The following is a 21,179-nucleotide window of genomic DNA, read 5'->3' on the forward strand; positions in this document are numbered from 1 at the left end:
AGAATGGTTCCGATTTAGTCTCCTTTTAGTAAGAGAGCAATGCCAATAACCAAAACACTCATGGAAGAGGATTTCAGTTGACTAGGTATGGTGAGGGTAGGGGTGAAGACATCGTAGCAGCAGCTAAAGCACAGTGAGAGATGCGATGGGACTTGGGGTTAGGGTGGGGAGGTGCATGACCGCCTCAGTTGGCCTGATAAGACCTTTACCTCAGTGACAAAGAGTAATCCCTGTAGGCTTTTGAAAGGTGCTATAACATGGCTGAATCTCAGTTTTTGAAACGGTGCTCTGCAGAATACAAAATGATGATAACTGATCTTTATTGAGCGTCTACTATGTGCTGGGCATGGATGGTTCTAAGGACTTTGAAACAATCCTGCAGGATGGCTACTATTGTCATCATCTCCATTTTACAGTTGAGGAGACTGAGACACATGGAAATGAATTTGCTCAGGATCACTGAGCTGATCTTATTGGAACAGCTCCAGAGCCCTCCTTCTTAGCTACTAATCTATATCCCTTTCAATTATACCCGACTCCTACTTATAGTCTTGTTAAGGAGTTAAGATTAGCACACTCAGCACAGTTAGAAAACAGTTACACAGCCAGTAATAAAGCATTGAATTTCGTGGGCCCACTTTACATAAATTCTTTCCTTAGCTGGCCTTGAGAGGAAAAAATGTAATCATACTCTGTTTATTCCATTTTTGCCTTTTTATAGCATAGAGAACACAGTAGTGACAACAGGAAAAAAAATCACCCAGCGTTTCACTTTTAATTGGAGAAAATATAATACTTTCCACTTTTAATTTAACACCCAAGCAAGTAGAATTTATTAGCAGAATTAATTTTCTTTCCCTCCAGCACTGGCCTCTCAGCACCGCTGCCCCCCATTCCCAGGTCTTACTAGCTCTCACTGGAGAAGCAGGGTCCTCACCCTTGCCATGTTCACATGAGTTCCAGACAGCTAGGCCCTGGTTGTTTAAGAAGCAGTTTAATTTTGGAGGTGTTGAAACAAAGAACAGGAAAAGCAATTCTCTGCAGAGAGAATTTGGTTTATTTAAAAAAAAAATACAACTAACTCTTCCACTCTTACCCTGACAGATGCCTCCTGTGGTATGGAGACATTTCTTCTTGTTTCTTCCTTTACATCATTGCACTTCCGGTTAAGTTGATAAGAGTGATTTAAAAAAATCTTCCTCTGGGCAGTTGCTGAAGGTAAGTGGGGTGAGAGCAGACAGGCCTGCTGGTTGACCCACATCAGTGACCTCTTCAGGCTGCCAGGCTGGCCTTTCAAGTCCTCTTTCCTTCTTCCTCCTTCCTTGGGGCTTTTGAATCAGACAAAGGTGGCCTTTGCACACTGGGCATCGTGAGCCAGGACACATTCTCAGTAGGGCATGTGTGCTGAGCTGAGTTGTGTTTATTTGCCCTTGGGAGTTGCTGCTGTTGCTGAGTGACTTTGTGGCCTGGGGAGAGCAGCGGGGAGGGTCCAGCTTTTCGTTATCTCCTGATTCATGACGCGTTTACCACATCTGCTGGACAACGGGTTGGCTTTCTTCCCCCACCGAGTCCCGGATTGCACAAAGGGGACGTGTGAAGCAGGACACTGCTCCTTAACCCATCTCCCCCTGTGCTACCCTTTGAAGACTAGAGATACACTGAGGAGTCCTTCTTTCCTTAAAATATCAGGGTGGGTCTTGTTTTAAAAAACTCACACGTGACCCCTAATCTCACCTAAACTGCTGAGCTCAATGAGAAATAACTTAAGCTAGGCAGGTGAACTCTTGCTGGTCTTTCTGTAACTTATAAATTGTGTGGTTTTGCAAATTGGGCAACTTCTGCAATCAGGCAAATGGTGTGCATTTTCAGAGCGAAGTGTGGTCGGCTTTTTCTGTTTAGATTTAGAGATGACTCAGGAGGGCATTGGAGCTGGCTGCATGGAAATTTCTGATAAGGGGAAAGCTTGTGGGAAATTTGGAGGTGACTGTGAGGCCCCTTGGTAATTATGGTAGGAACTTTTACCTTTAGAAAGTACTTTAGTTTCTGGGGTAATTTCCCTGTGCTCAAACATCTTTTGAGTAATGAGGGGGCATTTAAGGCAAGTCTTTCCTGAACAACCACCATGAACTTAGTACTGTGCATTGCACGGAGTAAGTATATGCCTTTGCATTATTATAATTAAAAAAAATTTTTTTTTGGTTGGGGGGAGGTAATTTGGTTTGTTTGTTTGTTTATTTAATGGAGGTACTGGGGATGGAATCCAGGACCTCGTACATGCTAAGCATTCACTCTACCACTGAGCTATACCTCCCCTCTTTGCATTTTTTTTGTATCCATACTTAGGTCATATTGCTCTAGTGTTCACCATATGCTATAGGTACTGTTCTCAGCACTTTACATATTTTAATTCTTTTAATCCCCACAATGTCTCCTATAAGGTAGATGTTTATAGATGACAAAACTGAAGTATGGAGAAGCCAAGTCGCTTGTAGTAAGCAGCCTTTAAGATGGCTCCAGTGAGCTCCCCTCCTGGTGTCTGCCCTCTGTATGATTCCCTCCCTTCAGGTGAGAGCCAGAGTGCTCACTTTAAATGAATAGATAAGGTCAAAGTGATAGAATGCCGCTTCTGAGGTTACGTTAGAAAAGACTAAGACTTCTGTTTAGCTCTTTCTCTCCGTCTCCTTCTTTGAGCCCTCTCTGTGGGCGAAGCCCACTGTCGCATTACGAGTAGCCCTATGAAAAGCCTCACACCACAAGGAACTGATGTGGCTGGTCAACAGCCAGCAAACGCTCCAGGCCTGGCTGACAGTTCGAGTGCACTTGTGAGACTCAGAGCCAGAGGATCTAGCTGAGCTGATGCACAGAAGCTGTGAGATAGTAAATGCCTGTGGTTGTTAGGTTTTAAGTTTTTAACTAAGTTTGGGGCAGTTTGTTATATAGCAACAATATACAACTGATGCACTGGTCTGAGGTCCAAAAGCTTGTATGTAAAAAGACATGCAAAGTATAGACCCTCTGTGGAGAAAAGGGAACTTTCCTACACTTGGTAGTACTGCAGTTAGGTGCAGCCATTACGGAAAACAGTATGGAGATTCCTTAAAAAGCTTAAAATAGACTTACCCTATGATACACCACTCCCACTCCTGAGCATGTATCTGGAGGGCACTCTAATTTGAAAAGTATTCCAGTATTCATAGCAGCACTGTTTACAATAGCCAAGATATGGAAACAACCTAAATGTTCATTGACAGATGACTGGATAAAGAAGTTGTGGTATACTTATACAGAGGAATACTACTCAGCCATAAAAAGAATGAAATAAGGCCATTTGCAGCAACATGGATGGACCTGGAGATCATTCTAAGTGAAGTAAGCCAGAAAGAGAAAGAAAAATACCATGTGATATCACTTATATGTGGAATCTTAAAAAAAAGAGATACAAATTGAACTTATTTACAAAACAGAAACAGACTCACAGACATAGAAAACAAACTTACGGTTACCAGGGGAGAAAATGGGGAATGGAGGAATATACCGGGAGTTTGGGATTTGCAGATACACACTACTATATATAAAATAGATAAACAATAAGGTTCTACTGTATAGCACAGGGAACTATATTCAATATCTTGTAGTAACTTATAATTGAAAAGAATCTGAAAAAGAATATACATATAAATGTATATAACTGAAACACTATGCTGTACACCAGAAATTAACACAACATTGTAAACCAACTATACTTCAGTTAAAAAAAAAAAACAGCAAACACAAAGTATAGCCCCTCTACTTTGTTTCTTTTAAATTGTTTTTATTATAATGCTACTTAGGTACATAGAAACAAATCTAGGAATAAGATTTTTATGATTATTGTTATATACGGCAAAAATAGTTAAAAAATGGAATAGTAAAAAATCTGAATTAACGTTTTATTTTGATTTAAATTCATGTTTTTAAATGATAATTTCATGTGATGGGAGATGTGCTAAAATGAAATCATCATTTAGTTTAGAAACAACCTCAATATTCATCAACACAGAAACGAACTATGTAAAGCCATCCTCCAGCATCCTCTACAATTTGGAAAAGGTCTCCAAGATAAATTACTATATGGAAAAAGCAAGCTGCAACCAAGAAAACCCCAAATGATCCCACTGATATAGAAAGAACCAAGCAAAACAAAATTACGTTTCTTCATGTGTGCGAAAGGGCATAGAAAGTTCTGGAAGGAGTGAACTGATGACAGTGATGGTTTCTGGGGAAAGAGTGAATGGATGTGGGGGAGCTTTGCTTTGTATTTTCCATATTTCTGTAATTTCTCTTTTTTCTTTTCTTTCTCTATTTTTTCCTTTTTTTTTTTTGCAATGAGAATTTATTTATGTGTTTCATATGTAATTAAAAAAAAAGTGTTGTCCTTGTCTTTCTAGGACTAATTTAGTGTAGAATTTATTTAGCTGTAGGGTCAGTGCCAAAATGTGAGAGTGAGACATGAAAGATCAGCCAGCCAGAGGAGGTGGTCCCTGCACTGCTGTGGAAAGGACCAGGAACTTCAGTCAGGGTTTGGGTCTCAGAAATGATTTACTGAAGCTGGTATTTTAATAAGAGTAATTGAAAAGCAGTGTGTGTGTAGAACTTGGAGACCATGGAGAGAAGGAAATAGACAGGCTGGGGGGCCCAGAGCTTTAAAGGAGGCTTCCTGGGACAAGCAGAAATTCAATCCTGGGGCAGAGATGAGGGTGGAGCTGTGAGCCAAGTAGTTGTGGCCATCAGTCAGCTAACCAAGTCAATAGTGTCATGTTTGGAGGCCAGGGATAAAATCAAACCCAGGCTTGACTTCTTGGGGAGTTAGTAGCCCAGAGGGGAGCAATATTAATGATGGCTCATTCTTAACACAGCGCTTACTCTGCGTCCGAAGCCCTTTTAAGCACCTGACGTCTAATCCTCATAAGAACCTTACGAGGAATGTACTATTATCCTGTTTCATAGATGAAGAAAGTACGGATTTTGGAGGTTTAATGTCTTGGCTTCGTCGTACAGCTGGTACATGGCAGAACCAGGATTTGGATCCAGGTGGTTTTAACTCCAGTATCTGTGCTCTTCACTACCAGAAATTCTTTGGAAACTCTAGTACAGTGTGGTAAATGCCATAATAGAATTGGGAAAGGAGAGGAGGATGAAATTGGTGCTTCTTGGACAAGCATGAGGGTGATACTAAGAAAAAAGGACATTATTTGGGTCTTGAAGTAAGAGTGTGACAAGCAAAGATGGGGGTGAAGAATGCAGCCCAGAGGGAGGGACAGTATACGTGAAGGTGTGAGCTCTTAAAACTTACTTCCCCGTGGATCTCCTGTCCCGTCTCCTTTATACATGCCCTAATCAGACCCCTGCTTGCCTCCTCTTTCTGAACTGTTGAGGTGGAGTTGCATGTCAGGCTGCTCTCCTAGGGCTGTTTTTCTTAGATCTCTCCCTTCATGAGACAAACAACATTTAGTCCTTAGTGGGACGTGAAGAAAGGCAGAGGGGAAAGAAGCCCCAATACTTCCCCGCTTCTTCTTGCATCCCTAGGCCTGATCTGGGATTCCCCAGAGAGCCCCATCCATGTGGGGCCCAACGCGGAATGTGCATCATTGAGAGCCAGCAAAACTGACAGAACCTCGAGGCCTCAAATAATACATTCCTCTCCCTCAACATCAATTTCGTCAGATTAAAAATCCAATAACAGGCTATCACTGAGTCTGAGAAAAGAGATGGTCATAAAAAGGAGAATCTGATTCCATAATGGAAAGCAGGTGATTTTTAAAATTGGTTTCTCCAGCTGTCTGTGCGACTGAAATTCAGAAAAGGTAGAAAAACATGTGCATGTATCTTTCTTCTCAGTTCTCCTGACTTCTCCCACCTACTGTCCTTCCCCTTCTGTTTTCTTGGAGTTTGGTGCCTGGCCTCATTATTGCGCCCGTTTGCCTGGCTGGGACTCAGGGAGTCATCCTCACTTCTCCCTCCTACCAGCCCAGCCTAGTCCTCTCCTCAGCATCCCACGACCTGCCCTCCACACCATCCCTGCTGCCCTGCGTAAGTCATCTGGGCACTCTGCCTCCTGCCACCCTGTCACTGGTCTCCATCTTCCAGCACCTTTTTTGCCACCTCTAAAGCACAAGTATAAATAACCTGTAAAATCAATGGCTGGATACCATGTAATAACATGTAAATTATTTGTTTACCTTATCGCTGCATTCACCAAGTATAAAAGTAAGCGCTTCCTGTGTCCCCTGCCTTGGGTTAAGTCTGCCTAGGCTCTTTTGATCGCATGGAACTTATTTCAGACGAATGCAGGGGGCCGCACATGGAAAACAAGGGTATGCAGTGCTAGCAGGCCTTGACATTGGAATTAGAAACTGGAAAGCCTCCAGGAAAAGGCAGCTTGTGCTCTCCACTTCTTCCTCATAAAAAGTCTATTTGTTTTTCTTCCTCTTTCTACAAACTGGCTCTCGCTGCTTCCCGAAGCACAGAGTCAAAGGTAGTCAGCCTGCACATTTTGAGTTTATGGTCCTCCTAGTCCAGTTCCCTCCGCTGAAGGATCCCACACTGCAAGATCTCAGCTTCGAGCCCAGGTCTCAGGAGAGGATCTGACTGGTTCAGCTTCATTCAGCTGACCTTTCCCTGTCCAATCAGCAGCCATGCTCAATGCAGACATGGCCACTAGTTGCTCACCTATGTCTGGAGGAAAGAATTCTGAGAAGGGGAGTTTGAGGCTGGCCAGATGCTCCAAAAGGTATCTGTTAGGTTGTCTATTGTCTGTAGGGAAGGACATGATCTATAGCTTCTCAGCACTTAGGCCCCATTGGAGAAATTGAGAGGTGAATTGGGGTTGCTTAAAACAAATGTAAAAATCTTTGATTTTATGGAAAGAACTTGGAGTTGATGATGGAAGTCTTGACTTTAAGGAGGCACACACAAGTCTTTTGAGTTTTGGACAAAATTTTTTTTTCAAATAAGAATAGAAGTTTCATCAGTTCCTAACAGGAAGGAGTGAGGGCAGTAAAGACTTCTTCCTAGGGTAGATTCAATTTTCAGTGGTGAGAGTCGAGATTAAGTGTGTAAAGTGGAAACATTCACTGGAAGGATTTGAATACCAGATAAACAAGCTTAGACTTACCTCATTAAGGACAGTGAATTGGGGTAGTTAAATAGAAACTGAGTGTGTTCTGGAATCAGACACCTGTGCATTTGAGTCTGTCTCTTCTTGTAGTTCATGTGATTTGAGCAAGTTCCTTACTACAGAATCTCAGTATCCTCATCTAGAAAATAAAGATAATAGTGCCAGCCTGTAGTGGGCATCTGTTGTTTTTGTATGCCCAGCATCCATCCCCACTCCTGACAGAACTGCAGAACCACCCTGTGGTTTGTGTAGAATTGACCCTGAACTCCCAGCTTGGGATTGAAGCAATGATTCTGGCCAGGGCTACCCATTTAGCACCTTCCTCAAGACACTTTACTTCTATCTGTTGGAAATTGTTGTAATTCATATACTACAGATCTATGATATCTGGTATGAATGGTACCTCCTACATGTAGTGCTTTATGTGCTACATAACCTGACTAACTGTACAAAGTTGCTCTGATTCTGACCTACTAAAGCAGTCTGATCCTGGTCATAGATCAGGAAAAAGAGGGTGACCCAAGCCTGGCCAGTGGGAGGTAACTGAACCACATAATGAGTCTATCTGAGAATAATGCCAGCACAGCAGAGAAGAGAGCTGAGAGATAAGCATAAATGTATCATGTGAGCTCCTTGATCCAGCTATGCCTGAAGCTATAGAGTTACTACTGGATTTTGTCAGTTCCATTATCTAATAATTGTTCAGAGAGACAGTTCTCCATGGGTCCCTCTTGCTCCTAACATATTACTAAGTGTGGTAAGAACCCAAGGCCCTGACCACTCTTTGCTGGACCATTTTTCAGAGTTATCTTTACAAAGAACAGCTTGAATGATGAAGTGATGTCTGCCTCCAGGACAAATAGCAGGCTTTCTTATTGCTTGCGAGGAAAGTGATAGATTTCCCAAGCTCAGTGTTCCTCAGCTGTGATGCAAACCTACTGTGTGCAGAGGATCCATCTGAGCCAAATTACGTCACCTCCAAAGGACTCAGAGGTCAAGGGGACCAAAGTAAATATGCTGAGGTATGTGCTGTTTGTTGTGCCATGAGTAGTAAAGTCCTTTGTCTCTGACCCAGGGGTTTTGTGTCTTCTGCTAGTGTCTATGGAATAGTAACAGGCTAACTTATTAGCTTGTAAATAGGGTAAAAATTAAATACCAGACCTCCTTACTTTTTTTTTAAGCAAAAAAGAATTGAGATTTTGTCATTTGCAACAAAAAGTTCTAACAAATTGTCTCCTACATCAATTGAGAAAACTTTTAATTTATACTGGGCTCCCAGGTACGTGTAGTCCTATGATAGATTGTTTTACTAAACAACTTCATTGAAGTTTAATTGACATACAATAAGCCACACATATTTAAAGTATATAATTTGATAAGTTTTGACCTATATATGCAGCAGTGAAACTTCACCACAATTAGGGTAATAAAGCTAAAGATAGACCATTTTTCCTCTTAGCATGCTCATTTTTAACATTTTATTATGAAAATATTAAAACATACACAATGGTAGAGAAAACAGTATAATAAACACTAGGTACTCATCACTCATCATAACAACATTCTGCTATTTTTGTTTCATTGACCTCTCTCCTACTTTTATTTCCTGGAATATTTTAAAGAAAATTCCAGATATACTATTTTACACATCAGTAGTTCAGAAAGCATCTTTAATAGATGAGAACTTCTTTTCTTCACTATAACCACTGTAGTATTATCACAGCCAAAAAAATTAACAGTAATTTTTTCATATTATCCAAAAGACAGTTGCTGGTATTCAGTTTCCCCAAGTGACTACAAAAATGTCTTTATGTAGGTTGATTTTTGAAATCAAAATTCAAACGAGGTCCAAAGATTGCATTTATGCAGAATAATATGTCCCTTAAGAATCCTTTATAAAAACTTCTCCTCCCCTTTTTTTCCCCTTATCACTTATTTGTTGAAGAAACTGAATCCTTCACCAATTCTATATGAGGTTAATCGTATTCTTTGATGGGGACAGGTGTTCCTCTGTTTCCCTCATTTCCACAAAACTGGGAGTTGTGTTGAGAGCTGCACTGTCCATGTGGCAACACTAGCCATTTGTGGTGATTAGGCATTTTCAACATGCTTAATCTGAACTGAAATGTGCTATGGGTGTAAGATACACACTTTCAAAAGTTACGAAGACTTACTATGAAAACAGAAAATGTAGAACAATTTATTAATTTATTAATATTTTTATTCTGATTATGTATTAAAATGATAATATTTTGGATATATTAGCCAAATAAAACATACAAAAATTAATTTGACCTCTTTATTGTTGTTTTCAAAAAATGCGGTTACTAGAAAATTTTAAATCACGCATATATAACTTGTATTCTTTCCACGGACAGTGCTGGCCTGGAGGCTTAATTTGATTCAGATTCTTTTTTTTTTTTTTTTCCTTTTTCTTTTTTGACAAGAGTACTCCCAATGTGGTGATGTGGTGTACTTCTTCTTGCACCACATCTGGAGACACATATAATCCAGCTGCCCTTTTTTTTTTTAATGATGTTAAGATTGATCAATGGTGAGAAAGCGAGAAGCCGGTCCTGATGGGAGTGGGCCTGGCATTCACTGCTAAAACGTTGGTGTTCTGTTGAGCATCACAAATTTCACAGAACGTCAACAGCATGCAAGATTGCTCTGTGACTGTAATGGAGCAAGAGAAAAATATAACGATTCCATAATCATGTCTGAGCATATGTGACAAGAACATTGGCCAAACCGCAAAATTCCCTTCCTTATAGGCTAATATGAGTGACTGTTGCTTCTTGACAAATTACAGCTTTAGCTTCACATTGTTCTCCTGCCTTTTAGATGAAAATTATTAAAATACACTATAATAGAATCACCTTGCTCCTGACAGCATCCAATTAAGAGAAAAGCCCTGTTTCCTTGAACTATCCCTCAAACCATCACCAAGTCCAAATCTTATCAGTCCTTTCTGACATCCTTTTATTGAGACCTCCGTGGCTCCCTTTGGTGTGAGTTCTCCCTTGTTGCAGTGAGACAGTAGACACAACCTTGTTTGAATACAGGTGTGTTTCTGGTAGACTGTGGCTAGAGAGCATTGATGGTTTAGGAAGTGATGGTGGGTTTATCAAGTTTGATTGTTAGATTTTTAAGCAAGGGTGCAACTTAATGCAATTAGATGTTTTGGGAATTACAGTTAGTAGCTATTGGTAACCTTTGTGATACTGGACTTATCAGTCTTAAACAATTATTGAAGCCTTTTTACAAACAGACCTAAGCCTATCTGGCCATTGCGTTAGTGTACTAGGGCTGCTGTAAAAAAAAGTACCATACACCAGGTCCTTAAATAACAGTCTCACAGTTGTCTCGCAGTTCTGGAAGGTGGAAGTCCAAGATCAAGGTATTGGCAGGGCTGGTTCCTTCTGAGGGCTGAGACAGATCTGTTCCATGCCTCTCCCCTGGCGTCTGGTGGTTTGATGGCAATCCTTGTGTTCCTTGGTTTATAGACACATTACCCTCATCTTTGCATTTCATGTGGGTTCTTTCTGTGTCTCTATCTCCAAATATCCCCCTTTTTATAAGGACATCAGTCATATTGGATGAGAGCCCTTCCTAATTTCATTTTAACTTAATTACCTTTGTGAAGATTCTGTCTCCAAATAAGGTCACATTCTGAGGAACTGAGGGTTAGGACTTCAACATACGCATTTTTCAAGGATACAATTCAACTCATGATAGTCATTCGTAACTATTAGATCCTCTCGGGTTGGCATCGATAGCCACCAATCTTAGAGGTAGGTGACAGTGGGTACTTCTGACAATCTCATTGTAACTAGTTTATATTTGAAGTGAGTGAATTCTTTAACCAAATTCTATACATATATGGACATTTATTTAATAAACATTTATTAATAGATAGGCTCAGGAACAGTTCACACAACCTGTTCTACAATCTAGGAAGTCTCAGTTCTCTTCACTTTTGGGGCTCTAATCATATCTTGTATGAAGGATTTATCTGAGACAGATGCCCCAGCTAGAGGCAGGATTCAGTTAACCTTATAGTGGTATCAGCCAACCAGAATCCTCTGAAATCAGGGCTGGACATTGGATCATTTCTGATTCTAGCTCTGGGTGTCATCCTTATGGGCAAAGGTGAGGAGTGTCTCTGAAACATTTTATCTTGAACAGCACCCATGTCACCAACGGCAGTCCATTCATAGTATCCATTATGCTACTAAACGAGTCACTAATTTCACCAATGAAAGCCTGTTAATGACATTTATCGTAATTAGCAAAGCCTCTGGTGCTGATTGAAGGTAGCTGAAGCCTTGTGATACTCTTCTCTGGTGTGTGGCATTTTGATTAAATGCCAGCTGTGAATTCTTGATTAGAGCAACCAATTGTCCCAAGAGTGTACCTGGAGACTAACAAACACACACAGTCTGAGCTGAAGTGTTTAAAGTAAATTACACACATCATAACCTGGCCACACCATTTTCAGAGTGTGCTTGGGAGGGTGCAGGATAAATGAATACATGCTGGAGTGTAAAGACCATGGAACCCGGTCAAGTGTGCCCTGGATCAGCAGTCTTTGTGACCTTGAGCAAATCATTTACATTTGCTGGGTTGCAGTTTCTTTATCTAGAAATGAATGAGAAGCCTGAATGAAGTGATCCTTTAACTTCCCTTTGGCGCTTAAATTCTACAGTTCAATTCCAAGAGCTAATAATTCAACAGATATAAAATAATATAATACAAACTGAATACACAGCTGCTCAGAGGAAATGGCATAAAGGTGAGATTGGATTAGTCAAGGAAGACTTTTGGGGAAAGTAAGGCAAAACTAGTTCCTAGTGAATTATTTCATTTGACAACGTATGTGAGCTTGCTTACTTGCTTTCTCTTTCTCTTTCTCTTTCTCTTTCTCTTTCCCTTTCCCTTTCTCTTTCCCTTTCCCTTTCTCTTTCTCTTTATCTTTCTTTCTTTCCTTTCTTTTAAACCTATAATAAACCCATTGACCTGTGTAGGTCAAAATGATTCTTGGCACTCTTAAGACTCATACTTAGGTTTATTAGATACCATTTAAGGTGACTTTTAGCTTTTAGAGTTTGTGGTTGGTGAGGAGGCAGAGTGTTGGTTTTGCTTGCTTGAAGTTGACAGGCGCTTCCACTGCGAATCTGTGTGCTGGCTTCAACTCAAAAAAGTCACGTGTCCTGCTAAGCTCTGCGCCTTCATTAGTGATATCTGGAGTAAAATGGCTATTTACATGACTAAAGTCTGAACAAAGACACACATTCCTTTCTGGTCAGTAAGAAAAGGGAAGAGCATTCTGATTTCATATACCTTGATTAAAGCATTCAAGTCCTAAACATGGCCACAGGCATGCAATTCAGATGAACCCCACAGGCGAATCAGCTGTACTTCCTTCAGCCGGCTGTGCTTCACAGTACTTCCCAGACTTCCTGCGCAGGGATGCTCGAGGAGGATGGAGCTGCTTCCCTTTTTCTGGGATGGACAGAAAGGAGGATGGGACAAACTGCAGTGTCCACAAGGGCCAGGCAGGTAAAGTCAGCAAATGAAGCTGGCTGATATGAATCAGTGGGATATGAAGGGGCAGTCCTGGCCCCATCAAAGAGTAAGGCTACCAGCCAGCCCTTGTGGGCAGTGCCAGCGGCAACTGTACATCCAAGGTTGCCAGATGTTCCGGCATCTCCAGGGTTGCCAGATACTGAAATATTTTGTCCTTCCCTAAAGCTGGAAATCCAGATTTTTATGTAACAGTTCTTGATTGTTGAATATTTATAGTGAATTCAACCTTTTTAAAGCTTCATAGGCTGAACAAAACATCTATCTGTTCAATGTGAACATTTAAGCCATTTGTTTTTCGTGGGGAACAAAAGGGCTTTAGATGCACCTGGGAACAAAGTTCAGCAAAAACACTTGGCTACATAATGTTGGGTAGATATTTAAGATATCTGAGCCTTATTTTTCTTGGTGTAGATGAGGGTATTTCCCCCTATTTAGTAGGGTTACTGTGAATATTGCATGAGAAAGGGTATTTGACAAGGCATGCGAATACACCTAGGATTTAGTTCAATAAGTGAGGTACTTGTGTTTGTTCTTTTCAGACACCTGTTAAGCCAATGGATATAGATTGGGTGCTCATTGGTCAAATCCAGCCCACAAATCCTTTTTAAAAAAATGAATATATAATTAACATATAACATTATATTCATTTCAGGTATATAACCTAATGATTTGGTATTTGCATATATTGTGAAATGATCACCACAATAACCCTCGTTAACACCTATCGCCCCATGTAGTTTCACATTTATTTTCTTATGAGGAGAACTTTTTAAGACACAAATCCTGTACAAAATTTTTTTTTGTGATTTCTGTTTTCTCCTGGATTTCATTATGCCTGCCACCATTCTGCTTACCCTCAAGACTGAGCATAAACAGGGTAGTTTACCCAGAGGAATGTCCATCTTCTCTTCTTTGCTCACCATGATCTGGCTGTTTCTCAGGTTGTCAGTTCATTGTTACTCTAGCCAGTAATGTACCATTTGAATGAAGTAATAATAATAGACTGAAATAATAAAAATAATAGACATGAAACTGCATACAGCTCCTATGATAAACCTAAAATACAAACATTGCCATCGGGCCGTTATTTTAATCCTGTTGTCAGTGTATCGAAGACTTTGCTCCCTGTCTCTGTGGCTGCAGTGGGTGTGCTAACACTTCTAACTTTCTTAATTTTTTTGTTTGTTTGTTTTGTTACGTCAAAGTCACAGAGTATCTTCTGTTTAAAGAGCAGAATCCCCTGGCAACTTTTATCTCTGCATTACAAAATAATTACATTGAGGGCACGTAAACTTTGCTGTTAAATGTGAGACTAGACAGTTTATAGTAACCCATCCTTTTCAAGGTTTTACAAGCATGTTTCAATATTCCAATCTTATTTGAACTTCAAAGCAACTCTGTTTCTATCCCCATTTCACATTGCCCGGGGTTACAAAGCTCACAAATCCCTTTTTAGGGCAGCCTCCAGTTGTCCAGAGTGGCAGTCTCCTCCCTTGAGATGAGGTGTGACTTCTTCAGTTGGTCACTGTCCCCACCAATCTGCTAGTTTCAGTTTTGCTACATGCCTGATCCCTTAGCCATCTGGGTTTGTGACCCCAGCATATAGAATATACATCTGACCCTGAATGGCTTATAGTGACCCTGGCAACCGTGTTTCCAATCCCTACTGCATCAAACTCTGTTCAGTGATAAGAAGCTTGATAATGCTGACTGTGGAGAATCAACAGAGACATCATTACCTATATAGAGACTGACCAGTGCAATCAAAATAATAGTAAATTCAAACTAGTGGTTTTATATGGCTTTAGTTAGCCATGGCACCATAGCATAAATGCTCATTTCCCCAGAACAGCATGATATAAAATCTAGCAAATAGTGTTTCCTCTAGCAAATAATAATTAGCAGATACATGCTACTATATATAGAATAGATAAACAACCAGTATATATATAGCACATATTCAATATCTTGTAGTAGCCTATAAAAAGAATATGAAAAAGAATAGGTATGTGTGTGTGTGTATATATATATGTATATGTATATGTACATATATATATACACACACACATATATATATAACTGAATCATTATGCTGTACACCAGAAACTAATACAACATTGTAAATGAACTATACTTCAATTTAAAAAAAAAAGAGTTTTATCTCAGGGGTTTGGGAAATATCATGGCTTCCCCGAGAAACGGTTGTGGAAAGACTTCCCCCTGTGGCTTGATAGTAGGCAGTATGGAAGTGAACGCAGCAGCCATGAAAATATGCACAAGTCCCAGATCCTGGGCCTCAGTGAAATATAATGGGTGTCTGGTGGATCTTAACATTTTCAAGCCTGGAAAATTGTGATTCGGGGAGTTGTAAGCAGTTTATGCTTCCTAGGGTGGAGTTTGCAATTTGCCTTTGGGGCTATATCAATTAGAGTCATTTGGTGTAAGCAACAGAAACAGACTTCGGCTGATTTTAGCAAAAGGGGTTTTATTGGGAGGCTATGGGGTAGCTTAGAGAACAGGAATGAAAGTGGGTGAACTGTGGTCTTTGATAGAATAGGAAACAGGTGGCAAGAGCTTCCACGCAATCTCTTTGGAACTGCTCGTAGGGTGAGTGATCATTCATCTTTAGCCTCAGAGTCACTCAGCTCAAAGTTTGGATTGAAGGTAAGAATATTTGATTTTCTACTGGGTCTCCCACGCGTACATGGAAGGAAGTGCTCTTTGATTGGCACTCTCACCATGACTGCCTGCCACGGAGCTGCATAGTCAATTTCTGATGCTAATTCCAGAAGATGAGGGCACAATCCCAAGAAGGCATCTTCCCTTTGTTCCAGGAGGGACTACTTCCCCAGACCTATTGGTTAAACAACGAAGGCAAATATCTACTCTTTTAGGGTATGGGATTCAACTAGACATGAGTCAGAGTCCTAGGGAAGAACATCAGACTGTCTTAAGATTGGGTCAGGTGTCCTCACTTGCTACAAGGTTACTGTTGTAAGCAGCTTGTTACCTTAAGAGGTAAACTGAGTGATTAAAAAGCTTTGAGCAAGGTTTTGTATATTCAAATTAACTGAGAGGATGTTCAATACTGGCAGGAACCCTAATTCACTCCAGGGGAGAAAAAAATGAATTCTGACTGTTGAGACTGAGAAGGGGTGGGGCATGCAGAGTTCAGCCTCCTTTTCTCTCTGGAAGCCAGTTGGCAGACAGGAAGCTGAGGTGAATCGGGCAGTGCACTCTAGTGTGGAGGTTCTTAAAGAAGTGTCCTTAGAACACAGGGCGTCCTTGGGACTCTCTCTGGGGGAGGGGTCAGCCAGATCAGAAGTGTTCTCATAACAATGTAAGATGTTGTTTGCCTTTTCCACTGTGTTGACATTTGCACTGATGGTGCAAACACAAAGGGGGGTGATACTGCTTGTGCCTTAGCATCAGTCAGGACACCAAACTGTCCTAGTAGTCACTGTGTTTTTTCTTGCCACACCCAGGAGAAGGGGGGGAAAACCCAAAGGGTTTCATTTAAAAATAACTTTGGTGAACATTGTTAATATTCTTACACCAATGGTTGAGTGTACTTCTGCTGCATCCTGGAACGCAGTGGTTGTCTAGAGGAAAAGCATTTGTGTTCTTGTCTGAGATGGGAGCTGAATGATATTCAGAACATCATTTTACTTGCTATTCATTACTGATAAGCAAACTAGGATTATTCAGACTTGGGCATTTGGGAAACATTTTTCTCTTATGAAGTGACTGTCGCTTCAAGGTAACTGAGAGTATTTGTTGCTAATGATGAAACTGTGTTTACAAGCAAAAATTAGAATTTTAGAAAACTTGTATCTGCCGCTGGAGGCTTGACAGGATTTTAGTACTTAAAAGATTTTTCTGATAGTACTGGTGGTGATATTAATGAATATGATTTTTGGATACTGTCAATGAAATGAGGCAGCATTTGGAAGATAAGCTTGATTCAGTGAAACAAAACTTAAAAATATTTATTGCAAATGTTCCAAAGATTCCTTCAAACTGCAAGATAGGTCAGAGAATTTTAATGTAACAGTTTGTAAAGTTCATTGATTTAGTTTTATATTCCACATTGCAGTTAACCTTTAAGAAACAACTACTTGTTGAGTTTTGGTGTAGTATCAAAGCAGAATATCCACAAATATCTTAAAATATTAAAATACTCTTTTCCAACTAGGAATCTTTCTTTGTGAGGTTAGATTTTCTTGATACACTTCAACCAAAACATATTATAAAACAAAGTCAATGCAGAAGTCGCTGTGAGAATCTAGCTGTCTTCTGTTAAGCCAGACATCAAGGTTGTAAAAATATGTAACAATTATACTTATTTTAAAAAAGTTCTTTTTGGAAATACAATTATTTTTATAAGTGTGTTATTTATGTTAAATTTAATGGATTTATTATTGTTATTTAAAAGTGAATTAGTACATAAATATTTAAAATTTCATCAGTTTTAACTTCTAGTGTGGTAAATAGCCATAGATTTGATCCAGATAAACAAAAGCTTTTTAAATTCCTCAGTAATTTTTAAGAATTTAAAGGGGTCCTGAGGCCAAAAAGCTTGAGACAACTGTTGTAGTTGAATTCTTTTCTCATGGAAGGAATTATCAGGAGTAGGAAGAAAGATTTCTCTCTTTAACAAGTGAGGAGCCTGTCTCCTTGGAAGACATTGTTGCTTGGCCACCGAGAGTTATTCGCATCTGACAATAGAGGCTGAAAAACCAAATATTTTCTTTCTAAACATCCATACTTTCCATCTACCCATCCATACCCAGTGGCAGCCATGTGACCTAGTTTTAGACCTAAGATTGTAGAAGACGCTTTGGTGGCCTGTCCAGCTCTCCTTTACTGGGACAACATACCTGTCCCCCAGCTGCTATGAACTGCCCTCAGCCAACGGGAGCCTCCCATCTAGGAAATGACTAGGAGATTATGTCACATACCCTCGTCAGCCTACAGCCAATGGCTGACTAACACGGCAATTTGAAAGCCAAAACTCCTTGCCTCAATATGAGATGACTCTGTGGTAGGATCAGGCTGAGGTGAGATTTCAGCTGAACCCACATCCTTGCCTAGCTTCTTCCCTCTGCTTTCTTGACTTCCTTAAGAGTTTTACTGAAAACACTCATACAATAAGTTACTTGCACAAGAACCCACATTTCAGCTTCTAGAGAAACCAGACAGACATAAGAAGAAGTCAGTGGGAGTACCTTTCTGGGAATGCATTTACTTTCTTGATTAAAAAAACAGAATGGAGAACATATGCAGTAGGCATGGCCCCTCCCCCTTCTTATTGCCTTGAACATCGCTGTGATGTCTGGAGCTAGAACTCCCATCTTGTGTCTAAGAGGCAATAGACATGAAGGAAAGGCTGAGAGAGTCCTAGCTCTGGTGCTAGCAGCTCCTACTTCCAAACTTCTATATGTGAGAAAATAAATCATATTTGCTTAGGTGACTTTAAATTAGTATTTCTGTTGTTTGCAGTTGAATGCATTACTATCTGACAGTTATTGTGAGAATGTAATGAGAAAATAAAGGGCTTCACGTATCACAAACATGCAAAAGATAGTAATTTTCTTTTCCCCCATCTCTTCCCAAATTAGTTTTCCTGGTTGGAGTTTATGGAAGCCCAAATGAGATTACACAATACCTTTGTATATTATACGTCAAAGTTCGCCCTTTCTGAGCAACTCATATTTTTGAACCAATACCCTGATTAAGAGAGGGATAACTCAATAATAGGAAGTAGTCACAAATTTTGTCTTTCCTCCCTTACATTTCAGCTGTGGATGGTCTTGTGTGTTGGGAGGGTTGATCTACCTCATTGCTTTACTATCTCCTAAAGACTCAAGGAAAAATACTTTTACATTTTAAAAAAAGTGTTATCATTTTGGGCTCATATTGGCTAACTCTTCAAGTTTATAATAATAGCACCAATATTTATACCAAAGTAGAAGACTACGTTTGGGTGGCTCTGGCACCAGGGACAGTAGAGCCTCTGTTTGGATTGTGATCCCATGTATGTATCACAGCACCTCCTTGTTTTGGGGCCACCATTCTTGTTCTGTGCACATGCGTCTTATTATTTATGGAAATAAAGCTTGTCCTCAGAGTAATGAATCTGCTAATGACAGGAACATATTGTTTGAAATGCACTGAGTGCCTCAGGTTTACATGCTATTAAATAATGTAATTCAACATGATTTAGCAAATTTTTATTGAGCGCCCACTGTGTGCTAGACACAGGGAGGCCTGTGGCCATGAATCAGCTGTGGCCTACCTTTCCAGAACCAAGATCTGTGGGGTGGTAGACGTATATACACAGGTCACTTGGATACAGGATTGATGCTACAATAAAGATGCTAACAAAGTTCTTGAGACTTTTGAGTAGGGGGGAAGAAGAGATTCATTTCACTTTAGGGGTTAATAAAGACATCCAGTCATCAGGGAGAAAAGCAAATGATCTCCATTTGGGCTTATTTTTCTGTCACCTAGTTATGTCTCGTGATTGTTAAAGTATAAAATCCTTTCATGTAGTGTAACTTAAATGAATCCTCACAACACCACCACGGAGTGTGTTTGTTGTGTAAATTTATACGTAATGGGGTAAACCAAGGCTTGCAAAATTTAAAGTACTCATGGACTTTGAATGACAGAGGATCTAGGTATTCTAAGTCCAGATTTAGTTCTTTCTCTGTAGACCAGTGGTTTTTAGAGAGCACACTACTGCTTCTCAAGGGAGGCTGCACGTTAGAACCTACTGGGAGGATTTAAAAATGCCCATGCCCAGACTGTACTCCAGACCAGTTACATCAGGCTTTCCATGGCTGGGACCCTGGCAGCAGTGTTTTGTTTTTTGTTTTTTTTTTTAATCAATTAATTACCTAATTATTTTTAAATTGTGGTGAAATACAGATAACATAAATCTTACCCTCTTAACCACTTTTGAGTCTAATGTTCAGTGGCATAAAGTACATGGACACTGTGATGCCACCATCACCACCATTTGTCCATTGACCTCTTCATCTTGCAAAATCAAAGTTCTGTACCCATTAAACAGTAACCCCCATTACCTCCTTCCCCCAGCCCCTTGCAACCATCATTCTACTTTCTTTATGAATTTGATGACTTTAGGTACCTTATATAATTAGAGTCACATACAGTGTTTGTCTTTTTGTCACTGGCTTATTTGACTTCAGTAAGGTTCATCCATGTTGTCCCCGGGTGTCCAAATTGCCTTCCTTTTTAAGAGCAAATGAGAGCCCCTTATCTTTTTACACCATATTTTGTTTATCCATTCATTGTTAACGGACAGTTGGTTTGTTTCCACCTTGTGGCTATTGTGAATGATGCTGCTATGAACATGGGTGACCCTGCTTTAAATTCTTTTAGGTATGTATCTAGAAACGGAATTACTGGATCATGTGGTAATTGTTTTTAATTTGTTGAGGAACCACCAGATGGTTTTCTATAGTAGTTGCACCATTTTACATTCCCACCAACAGTGTGTCTTTTTTTTTTTTAAAGCTCCCTACCGATTTCAGTAGACAATCAAGGTTGAGAACCCCTGTGATAGACTGAATTCCTCAAGGCCAAGGCTCTATTTTATTCACCTTTGTATCCACGGCACTCTGCACCAAGCCTGGCAAATTGCATCATGGCCCTCGTGTTGAATGGACTTCCTCCATGTTGTGTTCATTTTATTTCTACATAACTTTTGTGATCCTATAGCTAGACCAATTTTACCTATAAGACAAATGTATTGACAGACCTCTGGAGTTTTCCTCTGTTCTGAGCATATCTTCCTGCCCTAGGCACATGTGTTCTTTGGTATTGCAGACACCAAGCATACTAGGAGGAGTTGCTTCTGAACCAAATGAAAAGGCAGGGGGTATAGCTCAGTGGTAGAGTTCATGCCTAGCATGCACAAGGTCCTGGGTCCAATCCCTAGTACCTCCTCTAAAAATAAATAAATAAAAACCTAATTACCTCCCCCATAAAAAATTAAATAAAAATAAACCAAATGAAAGACGAGAAATAAAACAAGAGAAAGGCAGGCTGCCAGATTTTCGTCAGGTCTGAAGCATATGCACCCACAATTTTCTGTCACTAACTGAAGATCTTCTAGATATGGCTTCTTGATTAAATTTCTTCACCAGCCTCTCCCCCATCCTAGTTCTTGCAAACCAGGAAGGAGCTTTTACTGCTTAAAACAAATTGTATTTTCCTTGTTGGAAATAAATAACAATCTCCTCAAACTAAGAGAAGGTTTGGGGACTTGATCCATAATCATCTTCACCAGAGAGAACCCCCCCGTCCCCCCCGACAACCACCCCGGCCACACACACATCTTATTAAGAATGAGAGTCTGTGAGTTTGTGTCAGGCGGGTGATAGAGGAAGAGAGAGAAACATTA

The sequence above is a fragment of the Camelus dromedarius genome, chromosome 2 (assembly GCF_036321535.1).
Source record: "Camelus dromedarius isolate mCamDro1 chromosome 2, mCamDro1.pat, whole genome shotgun sequence".
In the NCBI taxonomy this organism is placed as follows: domain Eukaryota; kingdom Metazoa; phylum Chordata; class Mammalia; order Artiodactyla; family Camelidae; genus Camelus; species Camelus dromedarius.